Source organism: Pleurodeles waltl, chromosome 8 (genome assembly GCF_031143425.1).
Source record: "Pleurodeles waltl isolate 20211129_DDA chromosome 8, aPleWal1.hap1.20221129, whole genome shotgun sequence".
In the NCBI taxonomy this organism is placed as follows: Eukaryota; Metazoa; Chordata; class Amphibia; order Caudata; family Salamandridae; genus Pleurodeles; species Pleurodeles waltl.
Genome location: NC_090447.1, coordinates 1,175,208,067 through 1,175,227,240, shown reverse-complemented (window position 1 = coordinate 1,175,227,240; position 19,174 = coordinate 1,175,208,067).

The following is a 19,174-nucleotide window of genomic DNA, read 5'->3' as shown; positions in this document are numbered from 1 at the left end:
TAACAAAGGGGTAGAGTTAAGGAGGATGACCCTGGCATTTGTCATCTTGTTTCTCTGTATTTGGGATGAAAATAGGTGTCCCAGTGAACAAAGTTAAATTTCTTGGCGTAGAACCCTTCTATTATTATTACGCATCGAAAAACTCTTTTTTTAAAGTTCTAGTGTATTAGAGACTTGGCCATATGGCCCTACTGCGAAGCATCTGCCAGAATGTTTGTCTGTGAAACAGCAGTGCTGGGCCTTCTCTCTACTGACAGGAGGCCAATACCAGCAGCTTGCAAAGCATATTAACACGGGCCTATTGTTTCGATTCAAAACCTACACATCATTACAGAACGAGAACACAGTCAATGGTGAGTATTGTTGCTATTTCTTCAGCCAACACTCATGTGGCCACACCAGCTGGGTTGTTTTACAAACAACTCACCCAGAAATCACTGTTTTTACTACAGGCCTTTAATAAATTAGTCAAAGGAAAGGTTGACTACGTTTGGGAGGTCCATGTCCTAAACCAACTTTTTGCGGTTAATTACATCCACTTAATACAGAAAAAAAACTCTTTAAAACAAAGGTACCAGCGAAGCACCGTTTTCGTGATGTTTCTTTAACATGCATTAGCACAAGAACAATTAAGCTTTCTAGCAATGTTGTTTTAAGATCCAATAATCTGTAATTGCAGTACGAAGTTATTGTTATTGTTATTCACATAAATGTTGCAGTGCTTCCTCTGATGCACCGTCCTAAACTAATACATTTGAACAAATGGTACAAATGGCTGACCATGGATCCGAAATATTATTATCTCAAAATCACATAATAACATGTTGCTTTTATTTCTGCAACTCTATTTTCATCAACTGATTACTTAAACATCATGTCACTGACAGTATTTAATGAAACGAGACTTTACTCTCAAAATACGACAAAGCAAAATGAATTAAAATTTCATCAGTGAATATTAACAGTACAGAGCTTTAAACGTGTAATCAACAGACCATGAAAAATATTTTAAAAAGTGACTTCACAGCGGGGCCATATATTTTATATGCTATGTATAAAGATCCTCCAAGGTTTCTGAAAGTCAAAATTCTTTGCTATGACATCATACAAGCTGATAACAAAGCTGGTTATCAACAGTTGTGATGTCATAAAGGCTTTTCAGGCCAGGTAACAGGGTTCTCTGAGGGCATGTGAGAGCAGCTCTGGTTGTCTGCTTTGACTCAAAGCAGATACAGCTGCAGGAGGGGGAAGGAAGGCAGGGGAGGTAGTGGGTTTTGGTTAAAGATAGCTGCTAAGACTTTATTTTTCACATTTAGGTCAGGAAGGAGAGGGCATGTTAGGTTCAGTTCTCCCATTATCCTCTGCCCCAGCGCAGTATTTGAAGGCAGGGATGGATAATTTTGGGGGCCATACATGATATAAAATTATAGATGGGTAAAAAGTTAATTATGTTGATGTGTTTCTCCTCAGGGTTTTGAGTGACATCATAGACAACTCGAGCTTCGCTCTTGTTGTCTATTTAACGCCACTCAGAACTCTTCGGTGAAATACATCCCCGTAATTTACAGCTACCCATCTATAATTCTATGTATAAATCACATTTCAGATTCATCTCAGTGCTCTCATCTCCCCCCAATATAGGTGCACAATAGCAGGACAACATATGTCAGAGCATAAAGAAACCTGTGAAGCAGGCTTCAAGCTCAAGAAAAGGTAAAGATATGTGTAGAAAAACAAAAAAGCAGCAAAATGACTGGATTACATTAAATTGTTTATATCACATGCGAACAACAGAACTGTATAGTCACAGGAACCCAGTTAATGAAAATCCACTTTTCATGACTCACTGACATTTATTTTTACTTTTGTACCTTAGAAAGCTACATCTCCTAAAGCATGAGAGGGCATACCCATGTATTACTATAGATCACTGAGACTATAAAAACATATTTATTCTTCTCTTACAAGGGCAGAAGAGTGTCCTTTTCAGAAGTCCAAAAACAAGGCAGCAGCCTTTGATGGCCAGTCCTTGTTTTCAGCTTTATTCAACCTTCATGACACAGTTTCAAAGGAATAGCAAATACAAGTGCAGCACTGTGAGATGTTCAAACAGTCCTGCATCTCAAACAGTGCACTCTTAACACATTGCTGAATTCTACAGCAGAGTACAGAGCATTGTATCATACAAAGTGGGGGCTTCTCATCCTTATTCAGTGGTGAAAGTCTCCAGGAGGCGATGTTTATTGTAAATTCCTGGTACGGCTGCGAGAAGCAGTGAGCTCTGGACCGTAGGCAGCTCTGCCTGGCAGATAAACAAATTCCTTCTGGTCAGGTTTGTAGCATGTGAAGCCTGATCTTTTCGATTAGTGGAATCAGAGAAGGTTTGAGCAACCTGGCATGAGATTGACTTCACCTGATATGAGTGCAAACCATATTTAGTCAGAACCATAAGCAAGCACTGCATTTTTACTTTTATGAAAAATAATGTGTTCTTTCCTCACATGGCAAAGGTGCTCAATTACAATTTCTGCGTACATTTTTAACCAAATGAAATTTAGGTAGTTTCCAAATAAATCCTTTATTTTGAGGCTTTAGAACAGATGTTCTCATTCTGAGCTTGCTCCTTTGAAACACTTTTTTTGCTTTTTGAGGTACTGGCAGTTATCAAATTGTTTTTGTCTAGGATGTATACAAATATTGGTCTCTCTCTCTTTTTAACTGTGTAATTTAAAAATCCAAATTAGATTAATGATTACTCTCTCTCTTTTGAACACAAGTGATGTACTTAGTCCAGCTATCACTGTGCAAGCAGATAGCTACCTATAGGATGTTTATGATGGCCACTATTTCTCCTGAGATTAAATCTATGATCCGCAATACTTCCACTGTTGATCAGCCTTTTGGGTGAAGAAGATTACAGTTGTTCTATGACCATTTCCACCCAGGATTTCAACTGCTTCTGATAGGAGCTGATGAGGAATAATGTGTTTTATGCACTACAGAAACATTTCAAGTAATGGATACAGTACTGTTCTCTTTCCCTATCTCCCAGCACCACTCCCCCCTCCCCTGGACATTTTCTCACTTCTTCATCCAGTGGCTCTTTAATGATCTGGCCATACTTAAACTAACAGTTCAGCGGCTGTAATAGACCAGTTAAAACTCCAAAGCACTTCGGGCCTACAAAATAAAACTGAAACTGTGTAAAACATGTGAAGAAAATGTACATTAGTAGTAGGACTTTACAGGCAGTGTTAGAAATTGGGCCTCTAGTAGGCCTACATATGCACCCTGTCCAAGTAAGGATCACAATCCTTGTCAGGATAAGTGAGATACACATCTTAAATTAACCTACGCTCATCATTTGGTAGCTTTGCACAGAGCAGTCAGGCTTAATGTAAGAGGCAATGTGTAAAGCATTTGCGCAACACTTTATTACAGTAACACAGTGAAAGACACCACAAAAGACTCCACACCGGTTTAGAAAAACAGAGAATATTTATCTGCATAAAGCAAGACCACAACACCAAAAGTCGAATCAGTAGAAGTTGTGATATGACTTCTTAAAGAATAAACTGAAAATGGTGCTTAGAAGTCACTAGCGGTCAAAAGGTTACTTGAGGCTGCGAGGGACCGGTGCAAATCTAAAGTTCAGGCTGACCACGAAGGAGAGTAGGCCGGCTACAGAAGCCACGCAGGGTCCACTGAAACAGTACCTTGGATGGAGTTAGCGTCAATGTCAAGGAGCAAATGTGAAGGCGATTAGTCGATATTTTGCACACAGTTGGGCCACTGCGTCAACGTCGAGCTCCATTGAGTTGAATGCAATGCGCCGTTATTGAGCTGCACAGAGCATCATCATCAGGCCGCCCAGGCTATGAATTCCCTGTTGTCGAACAGCCTCTTCTTCGGCATCCAAGGGTGATGTGTCAGTTCTGACCAGCGCATTTGAAATGATTTGTTGGTGGAGAAATCAGTGGCAAAACCCACTTCTGAGGCTCAGGACTGGAGGGGGCACCTCAGGCAAGGCTACGACTCAAAGATGGCAGAGCCCAGCAGCACCAGGAGAGTTGCAGGCAGACTTTGATGTCACTGAGACAGCAGGAGAACAGGGGGCAAGCCAGCAAGCCATTGGAGAAACTTGGGTTCAAGGATGTAGAGAGCAGGGCTAGTCCTTCTCACTCCTAGGCAAGAAGTAGCAGGCAGCAGGCCAACACAGCAATGAAGGTAGCAAAATAGCAGTCCCGCCTACAGCACAGCAATCAGCAGGCAGCAGGCAAACACTGAAGAGCAGTTGGCAAAGTGGAGGTCCTTCCTGCAGCACAACAGTCTTCTTCCCTGGCTTGGTTCTAGCAAAGTTTTGATTTGGTGAGGTTTGGAGGTCCAGTACTTATACCCAGTTGAGCCTTTGAAGTGGGGGAGACTTCAAAGAGAGCCCTTTGAAAAACACAAGGTCCGTGTCCTTCCTTCCCTGGCTCCAATCACTCTATTTGGGGTTCTGCAGTCCATTGTGTGGGAAGAGCTCCTCCCTCACATCTGGCCAAGTAAAATCCATCAGCAAGGCCTGCTTTAGTGCTGGTGGCACCCTGTGCGACAATCTTTTATGTTGGCCACAGCCATGAGGCCTCCTAAGATTCCTTCACTATCACCCGGCAAAAGTGCCCCTCATCTCTCCATAACCCCTCCCTCACATACATTTTTTTTAAACCACAGGTAAAGGCTGGCTTTACTAATCCACTCAGCTATCCATATAAAATACAGATCTGTTCTTTGCAGCAGGCATATTAACCATCTGCACTACTTTATGGTGAGGTAAAACTGCCACTAGGCAAACTCCGATCTGTCTCTCTTGCAGGAATATATCACAAGAGTTGTCTTGACATTTTTATTTCTACCTGAAAGCTGGACTCGCAAGGAACTCTGCAGAGGGTGCTTCTAAATAGTAAGTTATTGCTAAACACAGTGCTCCCCCTGAGGTCTGTGCCCCCTCCAGGTCATCTCCCTGTTCAGCTGCACGAGTCGCACCACCCTATAGTCGGCCCTGTTCATCAGCCTGGTCATCAGGATGCAAATTTGACATCCAAGCACACTTTGTGTGTGGCTGTCTAGAGGGAATGCACAAAGCCCAGCTGTCATCCACCCAGATGTGTATTTAGAGACAGGCAGAGGCACAGAATGGTTAAAATAAGAAAATGCCAACGTTCTATAAGCTGCTATGCCACCATATTCAAGCGAGCCTTGCTGAGGAGGGTTGATACACTGAAACCAGTCCCAGGATGCTTATTTCTGGTCCAGGGAGGATCTGGTATGGCAGTTTGGGCTGGACTGTTTCCATAAGGAACAGGGTCAAGACTGATTTGCATACGGCTGGGTCCAAACTGCAATGGCATGGCAAGCAAAATAACTAACGAATTAAACCCAGATCTGTGACTGGGGGTGAATGTTTGATTCGTTCCACATTCCGTCCATCATCTGCTCTTTTTGCATTTGTTACTCTAAGTGGGAAGGGTGTGTCCAGACGTGGGTCCTGTGCTTGCTATTCCACCAGATTCAAGCTAACCTGGCTGAGGAGTGGTGATACCCCAAAACCGGTCCCATGATGTTTGTTTCTGGTCCTGAAAGTTTGGACAGGACTGTTCCCATAGGAAACAGGATCAAGGCTGATTTGAATACGGCTAGGTCCAAACTGGAATGGCCTGGCTAGCAAAAAAAAACTGATGGATTAAACCCAGATCTGTGACTGAGGGGTGAATGTTTGATTCATTCCAAATTCTGTCCATCATCTGTCCTTTTTGCATTTGTCATCCTAAATGGGAAGGGTATGCTCGGACGTGGGTCCCGTGCATGCTATGCCACCAGATTCAAGCTAGCCTGGCGGAGGAGGGGTGATACCCCGAAACCGGTCCCAGGATGCTTGTTTCTGGTCCAGGAAGGACCTGCACTGGCAGCTCAGGCTGGACTGTACCCTTAGGGACCAGGGTCAAGACTGATTTGCATACAACTGGGTCCAAACTGGAATGGCATGGCAAGCAAAAAAGCTGATGGATTAAACCTAGGTCTGTGACTGGGATGAATGTTTGATTCGTTCCACTTTCCATCCATCATCTGTTCTTTTTGCATTTGTTGCCCTAAATGGGAAGGGTTATGTCCAGACGTGGGTCCCATGCTTGCTATACCACCAGATTCGTTTTAGCCTGGCTGAGGAGGGATGATATCTTAAAACTGGCCCCAGGATGCTTGGTTCTGGTCCTGACAGTTCAGGATGGACTGTTCCCAAAGGGGACAGGGTCAAGATTGATTTGCATACGACTGGGTCCAAACTAGAATAGCATGGCAAGAAAAACAAGCTGATGGATTAAACCCAGTTCTGTGAATGTTTGATTCATTCCACATTCCGTCCACTATCAGTCCTTTTTGCATTTGTTGCTCTAAGTGGGAGGGGTATGCCCAGAAATGGGTCCCATGCTTGCTATGTCACCAGATTCAAGCTATCCTGGCTGAGGAGGTGTGATACCCCGAAACCAGCCCAAGGATGCTTGTTTGGCAAGCAAAATAACTAATGGATTAAACCCAGATCTGTGACTGGGGGTGAATGTTTGATTCATTCCACATTCCGTCCATCATCTGCTCTTTTTGCATTTGTTGCCCTAAGTGGGAAGGGTTATATCCAGATGTGAGTCCTGTGCTTGCAATACCACCAGATTCAAGCTAACCTGGTTGAGGAGGGGTGATATCCCGAAACCGGTCCCAGGATGCATGTTTCTGGTCCTGACAGTTCGGGCTGGGGTCAAGAATGATTTGCATACTGCGGGATCCAAACTGGAATGGCATAGCAAGCAAAAAAACTGATGGATTAAACCCAGATCTGTGACTAGGGTTGAATGTTTCATTCATTCCACATTCCGTCCATCATCTGTTCTTTTTGTAACTTTCTATAAGTGGCATTTTCAGACTTACAATTTAAAATCCGACTTCACCACATGTTGTGATTTTAAGGTGGGAGTCCAGAGACATCAAACTCCAAATTTCTATATTTTCCCAATTGGAAGTTACACTTAAAGTTTGCTCCAAGGTAACCCCAATGTTAATAGGCCTTGCAGTAGGGAATAAATAAAGTAGCAATTTCTCACTACTAGGTCATGTTCAACTTTAAAAGCCAGATGTAGGAAGCCTTTTGCGCCTCGCAAACGGCAAAAAACGCAGTTTGCGAGGTGCAAAAGGCCTTACGCGATGCAGAGTCACATTTTGCGAGTCGGTACCGACTCGCAAAATGTGATTCCGACTTGCAAATAGGAAGGGGTGTTCCCTTCCTATTTGCGACCGCATCGCGATGTTGAGTTGCTTTGTGACCGCGAAAGAGGTCGCAAACCAACTCGCAGTTACCATCCACTTGAAGTGGATGGTAACTCATTCACAAAAGGGAAGGGGTCCCCCTGGGACCCCTGCCCCTTTGTGAATGCCACAAAAAAGTATTTTTCAGAGCAGGCAGTGTTCCTATGGACCAGTGCCTACTCTGAAAAAAACGAAACTAAATGGTTTCGGTATTTTTTCTTTTTGCGGCTCATTTTCCTTTAAGGAAAACGGGCTGCAAAAAGAAAAGAAAAAAATGCTTTATTTAAAAGCAGTCACAGACATGGTGGTCTGCTTTCTCCAGCAGGCCACCATCCCTGTGAGTGCCTAGACTTGCTATGGATCCGCAAACTGCGACCCACCTCATTAATATTCATGAGGTGGGTCTTTGAGACCCCATAGCGAGTCGCAGAAGGTGTCTGAGACACCTTTCTGCATTTCATTTTGTGAGTTGCAAATTGTGAGTCGCTAGTACTCGCAATTTGCAACTTGCAAAATGAAACCTACCTACATCTCTCCCTAAAGTACATGTGTAACGGTTTAAAAACACTGCACCCTGCCCTTGGGGCTATCTAGGGCCTACCTTAGGGGTGACTTATATGCAATAAAAAGGAAGATTTGGGCTGGGCAAGTGGTGATTGCACTTCCCAGGTCGAAATGGCAGTGTAAAACTAGGCTCTGTTGTGGCAGGCCTGAGACATGTTTGAATGGCTACTGTACTGGGTGGCACAATCAGTGCTGCAGGCCCACTAGTAGCGTTTAGTTTACAGGCCCGGGGCACATATTGCACTTTAGTAGGAACTTCCAAGTAAATTAAATATGTCACTTGTGGATTCGCCAATTTCACCACGTTTTAGAGTATAGAGCACCTGCACTTTAGCCCTGGTCAGCAGTGGTATAGTGCAGAGAATCCTAGAGCCAGAAAAAACGAAGTGAGTAAAACAGGAGGTCAGAAGGCAGAAAGTTAGTGGAAACCACACCAAGGATGCTGAGTCTCACACAGATAATATTGCCAAAGGGCTATTACAGAATAGTTTCCAAATGCTGAGTCTCCTCCATTGCCTTGCCCATATGGGACTGAGCTCAACTATGAAAATAAAAAATAAAAATGTTTTTATTTTATTTTGATCAACCAGCAGATTACATTTCTGAGTCACAACCCTTCAAGCAAAAACGATGCACTGGGCATGTGCACTAAGCTTCCATGGAGTGCATATGCCCAACAGCCAAGTCCAAAATCCTTTCAGAGGACAACTGAAATTCAGGAGTGTGTGTGTCTGCCCCAGTGGCACCTCGTATTGAGTCCATTGTGCTTTGATGGGGTGCAGATCTTGTGAAAGATGGACAACAGACATACCAACTTACTTACTAGTAGGGCATCAAATTAAACTGTATTTTAAGCTCTAGTACCTACTGTCAAACAGGTGTGGCAGTCTTTGCAGTCACCCTTGCCACCTCTGTGGACTGCAAATGAGTCAATCTCCGAGATGGTTCGTGTTTCAGATACAGGGTCTGGAGTTAGTCAATCTTTGTCAGGTAGGTTCTGTCACTTAGTACCACGGCCACACTTTGGGGGTTTTATAATTCCCTCTCTGAGTCTCTGCCCTCATCAGCTCGCGTCCTCTCCTTACGATGCCCCAGAACCTCTCCACCCACCCAGCTGACTCTTGAAGGTAAGGCTAGGTAAAGGCTTTGCATTTGGGATTTCAAATTCATTGTAATTTTTCTAGTTGTTCATAACGTTGATGTGGTGGATTGCACAGTTCAGCTGTGTCCTGTACTTTACAAGACACTCACAGTATGTAACGTGCACGGAGGACACACAAAAGTACAGATGACCTGAAGTGGTTCATAACCCAGATAGATACTGCATTAACGGGGGAAATCAAGGCCCATGAGGCTGAACTGAAATGATAGAGACATTTTAATGGGGAAAGGGACACTATAGGTAATTGGGACACATTATTCCTGTGAGCAGAGACTGATTGTGGCGAAGGATAATGGGTGTATTTCATCAAGGATGGGTTGACTGTGGTACTCCTTCAGTACTACCAGTATGATGGACCATTTTATGTCAGGCGTCTGGGTTTTGCCTCCTGGTGGTGTGCAGTCTGGTAGAGATTATCTTATGATGAGTGGGAATTTTATGAGGTGTGCTCATGATGAGGGGTACTCCCATAGGGTTGGGGTGTGAAGCATGATGGAGTTGACTGAGTTGCGTTGGAGGTGCGATTTGCAGGACAGAGGCATTTTATTCTTGGGCAAGGGTGAGTTGATACATTTTAGGGAGTTATAGAATGCTCACACCCTGGACAATCCAATTAATAACAGAAAACTGTAAGAATGAGAATACACAGTAAGTTGAATCACAGCCAGGTGCTTGCTTGAAGGTAAAGTGCTGGGGTTTTGCAAGAGTTGAAGTAGTCACTGAATTTTAAGTTCTAGATTTGATGTCCTAAATATTCGCAAAGATGAGAAAGGAGTTTCCACTGGATGTACATTTAGGGCCTCATTACGACCCTGGTGGTGTACCGCCAGCATATTATGGCTGTGGTGCATTAGCCACGGCCATACCGCTGGCCCCTCCAACATACCGCCAGGCTTCCGCCTGTTGGTCATAATCTCCAGCAAGCACCGCTGCCCTGGGGATTATGAGTCCCCAACCGCTAGCCTGTCCACAGCAGTAAACACTGCCATGGAAAGGCTGGTGGTAGAGGGGACTCGGGTGCCCCTGGGGGGCCCTACACTGCCCATGTGCTTGGCATGGGCAGTGCAGGGGCCCCAAGGCACAGCCCCATTGCACCTTTAAGTGAAATGCACAATGGGTGCAGCTGCACCCGCTGCACATCAACATTGCCGCCGGCTCTATTATGAGTTGGCGGCAATGTTGATGTGACTTTTCCGCTGGGCCAGCGGAAAAGTCATAATAGGCAGCCAGATATACCGCCAGCACTGGCGGTATAGTGGCACCCACAGCTTCGGCAGTCTTTTGAAAAGACCGCCGAAGTTGTAATGAGGGCCTTAGTCTCTGCTTTCGAAAGTTTATCTTTGCAGACACATGTGTGTTTCTAAGTGGATAACTTTATGCTCACAGCTTTTGTCTTTGCTCACTTGCAGGGGTGAATGTTCTGCCTAGAAATTATGGAGCATATGTAAGGTGACTGTGTGTAGTTGCAGGGCTGCACTTTCATAGACATTGAAAGTTGGGGATTTAAATGCATATGTCGCCCCTTGTTGCAATATCTCATTATCTGCAAATTACATTACTGATGAGAAATCCAGGAGAATGTCAAACTATTAAACAATTATCCCACATGGTGCCCCTTTGAACAGCGGCTTCTCCACTAGGGCGGCTGAGCATTGCCTCTCTGCCTGCAGCACCAGCTGCAAACCTTTTACCAAAAAACGATAGTAAACTATGTTTATTATCATTTTTTGTTAAAAGGGGTAGGGCCACATGCTGTGACGTGTACTGAGGGGGAATGCACAGCACTCACCCTCACTGCGCATATACTTTTGGCCGGCCGTCTCAGGCCGGCCAAACCACATGTGCAGTGGGTTCCCTCCAGCCCAGCACTGTGTTGCCAGGCTGGAGAGAGCATGCACAGGCTTCCAGTCTGCCTGGGAGCACCCTCATTGGGCGCTCCCAGCCAATCGTGAGGCTGCTCTGAGCAGCGTCAGGACTGGCCGCAGGGCAGACTGGGAGCCTGTGCCTGCTAAGGAAAAGCAGATGGAGCAGTGCCGGCATGGCATGCAAGGTAAATGTTTATTTTTTTAATTTAATTTTTATTCTGCCCCCTGAGCGACGCCCCACCCCTTCCGCACGCCATGAGCCGCGACTGCCTATGTGGTGTTCATGACCCACTTTCAGACTTCTGAACATCCACCTTTCCTAATTTGGACAGCGTGAGAGACAATCTGAGTATTATTTCCCCTTAACGCTGATGTCTTCAGGCATTCGGTAGCCCTCAAAATTAAAATAGTACTGGTGCTGCATCTTCTGCAGGGATTTAGGCCCAGATTTAAGAACCTCACTCTAAACCTTCCCTTTCTTGTTTTCTTGCACCCCCCTGCACCCACCAAACACCACAATGTGTGTGCCGTATTTAAGATACAGCACACCCTGGCAGTATTAGGAACAATAGCATCAAAATTGTTGATGCTATTGTTGCTCTTTGCTCCATTAGCGTCAACAATTCTGATGCTAGTGGAGCAAAATGAAAGGCGGCGCATTGATTCCAATGGGTGCATCCTTTTAACGCCTGCTTTTAGCAGGTGTTAAAACATGACAGCAAAAAATGGCACAATGAAATCTTGTAGATTCCATTGCGCCATTTTTGACGGCCTCCTTGCTCCTTTGCATACATTATGCATGGCACATGCATAATGTGGTGCAAGGGGTCACAAAGTGGCACAAAGCATTAATTGCGCCACTTTGTAGATACTGCGTGGTGTTTTTCGCAATCTAATGTCACATTAGCATCAGAAAAATTATGCTAACGTGGCATTAGATGGTGCAAGGCCATCCTTAAATTTGGCCTTTAGTTTCTTGTATTTATTTATTGGGGGCGCTTTCGCAATGCTCCACCCTCGCTTCCCAAAAAACCCTCCTTTTTAGGGTCGAGCTTGCGTCACATGCGCTTGTGCATGCTTTTCGCTTGCAAGACGCTTTAGGACTTAGAAAAGGGCTAGGAGCCCCGTTCATGTCACGTCAGTTGTCTTTCATTGGTTCGAGGGCTTGACTGTTAAAATTTTCTTGCTTTCATTAGTGGAAGGCACGCATACCTCATGCCTTTTCCGGTGGTTAGCCCTCCTTGAACACAGCGACCAAGTACTGAAAGCATGCGAGGCTCGCTGTTTCCCGTCAGGTTTGAGGACTACTTATTATCTTTTGTTCGCAGTGCGATTTCGCTTGGCAGAAGTAGAGCGCTTTGCATAACATTGACCCTGTTACATAGTTAATTGCACATTTGCCGTTACGTAGATCATTGCACTTTTGCCGATAGGTTTCATTACAAGTGAACTGTAGCAGCGTGATCGCGCTGTTTTTTTCTTTCAATGTGGAAAGAAAATTTGGTTGGGAGTTTACAACTGCTAATAGCTGTAACTCGGAGAAATGCGAGACCCTAGTGCAGTGCTTTTGCCAGTCCTGTTTATGAGCTTTTACCTCCCAGTAAAGTCTTATTGTTATACATTTCACTAAGACTCCGAACGGCACATCAAAAGAACACAGAACACACAAATCTGACATAAGGCACAGGCCCCATTGCAATGCACAGGCCTCAGTGCTAAACATGAGGCACACAAGCCTCATCCATATATGTCAAAGCACAGGCCTTGCTGATAACCATGAAACACAGGATCTCAGAAATCACATCTGCATACCAACATATATTTATATCATTACTGAAGACGTGATACACCGGTATCACTAATAGACACAAGGCATGGTTTCCCAGAGGATTCACTGCAACCAAATTTAGCAGTCCACAAAGGTTTCCACAAATCCGTATGCCCTGTCTCTAGGTCTCTCTACCTCACTCTAAACCTTCCCTTTCTTGTTATCTTTCTTTCTCAAATTTGCATTTTCCTCTTTGTACTGCTGTGTATCTTCGTTTTGGGCTACCGCATCTTTCTCTCTTTACCTTACCGGTGCTGCAGCGCCACAAAATCCTAGCTATTGCTTAAACTGAATAGTGGATTCGGAGCAAGAGGTCAATGGATCGAAGCAACATAGGATTGAGGGGATGTCATCAATGAGGAATCTAATCATCAACAATAATCAATGTAATCAAAGATCTTGAACCTCAAACAATAACCATACCAGTTTATTAAGAAGCATTATAAAACGTATTTCCCTAAATTAACAATGCTAATGTCACGAAAATAACTCTCAAACACAAGTGATAAGCATATAGAATTAATAATGGGTGATTAGAACGTATAATATATCGGAGTTTAATCAAAACAATCAAGCAAATAATCTCCAAAATAATAACACTGATTCTTAACACCAGAATTGGTATTAATGGCAAAGTATGCATTCATTCAAACAATCAAAAAGTGTCAATATAAATCTTGAGCATTTGACGTTAATACCCTCACTAACCACAAATTAGCATCAACATGTTGGGCTTCATGGAAAAAGAATTTAGTAACACAAATTTATTAAAATCACTCTAACTCGGGTCATATTTAAAAAAACATTATTGGTATGCAGCAGTCAAATTATAAGTTGCAGCTGGTACCTGCAAAGCAGAAGAGTCACATACAACATATCAATTTATACATTACCCCTTAAAACAACAACATGCAGTCTACTTCAGCAAGGGAACACCATCAGGTAAGACTTCAGAGAATCAGGCCTAACGACAGCTAAACCCACACTGCTAGCATGACTCGAACCATTAACAGGAACTCTTGGACCCACAATCTCCTCCCCAGAGTCTAGAAATCTCATCTCCAGTCTCAGATTCTTCTCTAACTAAAATTCTGACTAAAGAAAATCCTATTCAGGTTGTTATACTAATCTTCAAAAAGCTTATGATTGGTCAGTTCATGGGGTGGTTACGATTCCACCAATAATAATTCTAATTGATAACCTAAAATGCAACAATGCCACATGAACAAGGACATATTCACAACAGTAACTTTTCCTCTTCCGCCTCATCTGTAGCTCCATTGTTCTATCCTGTCTAAACTTCTCTTTTCAGGAAGATACTTTCTCTCTTGTAACATTCACTTCCATCCTTGAGGAAGAAACCACGTATTAGTAACATTTTCAAACAATAGAACATTCAACTTATGCAAGAACTTGGTTAAACATGGCCTTGAACGACATAACACAGCAACCCACTAGAGGTATCTGTGTACACATCTATTAAACCATCTAGTACACTTTTATGTAAACATTGAACTATGAAAAATAACCACAACGTTTAGTTAGAATTTTTCTCAGTTAGGAACAGAAATGAACTGTGGCGAACATTTTCAAAAGGCACCCGTTTTTGCATGTTAATTTGCTATATAGTTAATATACCAAAATCATTAATAAAACATTTTAGAAAATGCACATTGTCACACCTGTCTCCCTACCTTACATATTTGTTTACCTCATCGCTATGTCTACTTCCTTTTTTCATCTACTTTACCTCTCTGGCCGCACAGTTCCTTTTGCCTCTCTGTCCTTCTTCTGTCTCATGTTCCCTCCTGTTCCTCTTACTCAGCAGAATTCTAACCAGATGTGTACGCACATAGAAAGAAGAGAAGAGGGACGGGCAAGGGTCAGAGACAATAGTAGAAAGATCAGATTTAACCCAATAAAATAGCCAAAATCCTCAGAGTAGTGCTATTAGTTTGACTGTTGTGCAGCGTTATTGTTTCTGCGTGTGACATCTTGTGCATGGGTATGTTTCCCTCTATGGTTGGTATTACTAAGGCAGCTTTGGCTTGTTTGAGTTGTGATTTGGTTGGCTAAGTAATTGTCACTAGTGTGCATGCTGTGGTGATGGGTGTCCATGCAGGTCTGTGATGGGGGTCCATGCATTGGTGTAGCATGCAGGGCTTGGTATTGGGGTGGGTGGGTTTGGATGGCAGGGTATATGTGAGGTGGTGGAGTGATGGGGTGAGGGTAGGGGTAGCAGTAAACACACCAGGAGCCAGAGTGGGGCACAGATATCTGAAAATAGAGATGCCAAAGCGTACAGCAAGTGGCCATAGAAATCAGAAAATCATTGCTGCCATGTACAATGTCCAACACAAAACTATAATGGAAGGTGAAGTTACAGTGTCTTACCTGTGTGTCAGTGGAAGTACTCTCAAATGTATTAGTACAACATTTCCACAGCATTGCAACGTATATGTACAGTGAAATCTACTACAGGATGACCTCTGGTGGGCATCAGTACATATAGCAGAAGCCAGAATGGGGCACACAGATCTGAAAATAGAGAAAACAAAGGGAACAGTCAGTGGCCATAGACATAGGGTAAGAGGCTGCAATGTACAATGTCCAACAGTTACTGAAATGTTAAGTTAAGTTACAGTGTTTTACCTGTGTGTCACGGGAAGTACTGCTGTATAATATTTGTTCTGTTGCCAACATCTTCTTCCTCTGCCTCCTCTTCGTCACTGTCCACAGGTTCCACCGCTGCCACGCGTCCATCTCAAGGATCATTCTCCTTCAGAAAAGGCACCTGGCGCCTCAAGGCCAGGTTGTGCAACATGCAACGATGATCTGGCACACCTTGCTGGGTTCAGGGATCCACCTGTGAGATCGAGGCACCAGAATCTGGCCTTCAGGAGGCCAAAGGTGTGCTCAATGATCCTCCGTGTTCGCCCATGTGCCTCATTGCAACTTTCCTCTGCCCTTGTCCTGGCATTCCTCACTGGGGTCAGTAGCCATGAAAGGTTGGGGTAACCAGAGTCACCTGAAAATATCGAGGGAAACCTGTTAGCCAGACACTCACCCTTAGGGCCAACCCCACACCCATATACTTACATCAAGTGGTTGAGGACCACGGGCTCACCTATTAGCCACACCCTGTGCCTCTGGAGTTGAAACATCACATATGGGATGCTGCTATTCCTCAAGATAAAGGCATCCTGCACAGAGCCAGGATACTTTGCATTGACATGGGAGATGTGCTGGTCTGCCAAACACACCATCTGCACATTCAGAGAGTGAAAGCTCTTTCGATTTCTGAACACCTGTTCATTTCTCCAGAGGGGGGGCACAGGCAATCTGTGTACCATCAATAGCACCAATGATGTTGGGGATATGTCCCATTGCACAGAAGTCAGCCTTCACTGTGGCCAAATCCTCCATCTTGGTGAATGCGATGTAGCTGTGCATGTGTTTACTCAGGGCAGACAACACTCTGGTCAGCATGTTTAAGAACATAGGCTGTGACATCCCTGATGCCATGGCCATTATCGCTTGGAAGGAACCACTTGCCAAGAAATGGAGCACTGACTGGACCTGCACTAGAGGGGGGTTACCTGTGGGGTGGCGGATAGCTGAAATCAGGTCTGGCTCCAATTAAGCACACAGCTCTTGGATTGTGGCCCTATCAAGTCTGTAGGTTAGGATAATGTGCCTGTCCTCCATTGTTGCCTAGTGCACCAGGGGTCTGTACACGGGGTATGTCTCCATTTCCTATTCATCCTCAGTGGTTGAACTCTAGGGTGAAAAACAGTGAGAAGATGGTCATATTCAAACATATACTCAGATTAATATGCTTTTCTTTTTTTACAGAAACAGTATGTGAACATGTAGGTCCATCGACCTACCTTTATCTGCTGTGACGTAGTTAGGTGCCATGGCCTCTGCCCCCCTGAAATGGCGGCCGCCTGACCTGTGAGGCGAGACAAGTGGAAATTAGGTAATTCTGCTGGTGTTGTATGCCGTTGCGGGAGGCGGTTGACGACTGCCGTGCAACACCGCATTGGTTATCATTGGGGCCTACAGGTTCCAGGAGCCAATGGTAATATACGCCGGCAGTGACGGTACCCACCGCCGCAGATGTGACCGCCATTTTCTATCTGTTCACTTACTTGCTACCTGACCTTCAACAGGAGAGGACCTACTCTGAAAGTGCTGCTGTGACCTGTGTCTGGAAGCAACCATGGCTCGAGTGTCTCGGGAAAGGGCCCCCGCCTTCACTTCGGAGGAGTTGGAGAGACTGGTGGGTGGGGTCCTACCCCAGTACCGTTTACTTTTTGGTCCTTCAGACCAACAGGTGAGTACACTGTGAGCACGATGTGTGGGGCATGAATGTATGGAGTGCTGTGTGTGTAAGCCTCGTGTGGGGGGCTGAGGGGTTCTGGGAGGAGTTCTGCATGTATGGTGGTCAATGTATGTGCGTAAGGGAAAGGGAGGGAAAGGTTGGGCCATGAGTATAACAGTCCGGATGGTATGAATAATACCTTTTCTACTGTATCTTTTTCTGCAGGTCACTGCCCATCTGAAAAAAGGTATTTGGCGTGCCAGCGCCAAGGAGGTACTGACCCTGGGGGTCTTTGACAGGTGGAGCACCCACTGCCGCAAACAGTGGGAGGACCTGCGGCGCTGGGCAAGGAAGACGGCGGAGATCCAGCTGGGGTTGGCCTCCCAACGAGGAAGGGGTTTCCGTCGTACCCTGACCCCCCTAATGTTCTGCATCCTTGTGGTGGCCTATCCAGAGTTGGATGGGCGATTGAAGGCATCACAGCAGCCACAAGGGAGTGAGTAAAGATTCAGAATCATGACTTTGCAAGTGGTAGGGTGTTACCTGGGTGGGGGATGTGGGCTGTGGGTGCCCCTATGGCAGGGTGAACATGGCAGGGTAGGTTCTATGATGGGCAAGCTCAGATGCACTCCAACACCAGTAATGTTAGTGGGCATCTACTACTGGGCAGGATCCTGTGGGTTTCAGGTGTGCAGCTAATGGCGTTAGGCATTGTACCCCATGGCCTGGTGACTAGCATTGTAACTGGTAGTGCATGGCCTAGCGTATAGGGCTGTTCCCTGTGAGTTGTGTACGCCAACGGTTGTGTATTTGCTGGCATTGACCAAGTGTGTCCTCTGTCTCTTCCCCCCTTTTTGTTTTGTCACCCTGTCCTTGTGTGCATCAGCATCATCTGGCGGAGGAGCAGAGGCACCAATGACAGAGGGATCTGCATCCCACATGGGCCTGTACGCCGAATCCACTGACGGTGAGGGCACCAGCAGGACGGAGGTCGAGGGGAGCACTGCGACGAAGACAGGAGGAGACAGGACCGACAGGGACACCTCCTCCAATGGAAGCTCCCTGGCGGTGGCAGACACCTCTATGCCCACCTCAACTACAGGTACAGCTGCCACCCCCGTACCAGCACCTCCCTCCCAGCAGCCCCTCAGCGAGTTTCCCGTGCCCGCTCACCCAGGAGGGTGGGGATCTCCTTCGCCCCAGGCACCTCAGGCCCTGCCCCAGTTAGCCATGCTGCCCTCAGTGAGGAGGCTATTGACCTCCTGAGATCCCTCTCTGTTGGGCAGTCTACCATACTGAATGCCATCCAGAGTCTAGCAGGGCATTTGCAACAAACAAATGCATACCTGGAAGGCATTCACTCTGGCGTGGCGGCCCAACAGAGAGCATTCCAGGCTCTGGCCAACTCACTGTTGGCAGCCATTTTCCCTGACTCCAGCCTCCCCCCTCCAACTTCCTCTACCCGGTCCCAATCCCATCAATCCCAGCCTATCCCAAGCACACCTTCAGACCTGCATGCACTCAAATCAACACACAGAAGTGGCTCAGGCAAACACAAGCACCACACTTCATCCCACAGGCCAACACACAAGCACCATCCAGATGCAGACACACCAACATCCACTGCCTCCACTGTGTCCCCCTCCTCCTCCTTGTCCACCTCCCTCCCAGTAGCGTCTCCACTCACACCTGCATGCACTACATCCTCATCCACTACCACCATCACCAGCACACCTATCACAACACGCCCCTCACTGGCAGTTACCACCCCCACATCCATGCACACGTCCCCTGTGTCCTCTTCCACTGTGTCTGTGCCCCCTCCTCCCAAAGTACACAAACTCAAGCACTCAGACACCCAACAGCCATCCACCTCACAACAGCAACCAGCTCATGCACCTGCACCCAAACACAGCCACTCCCTCTTCCTTCACTCCCAAACCTTCACCCTCTTCCCCCCGGTGTCCCTAAGAAGCTTTTCCTCACCACCCTTGACCTATTTGCTGCCCATGCCACCCCTGTCCTTCACTTCGGGCCAGGGTGGCCAGATCCCAGCCCAACACCTCAGCCACCCAGTCCACGGCCACTGTAGTTTC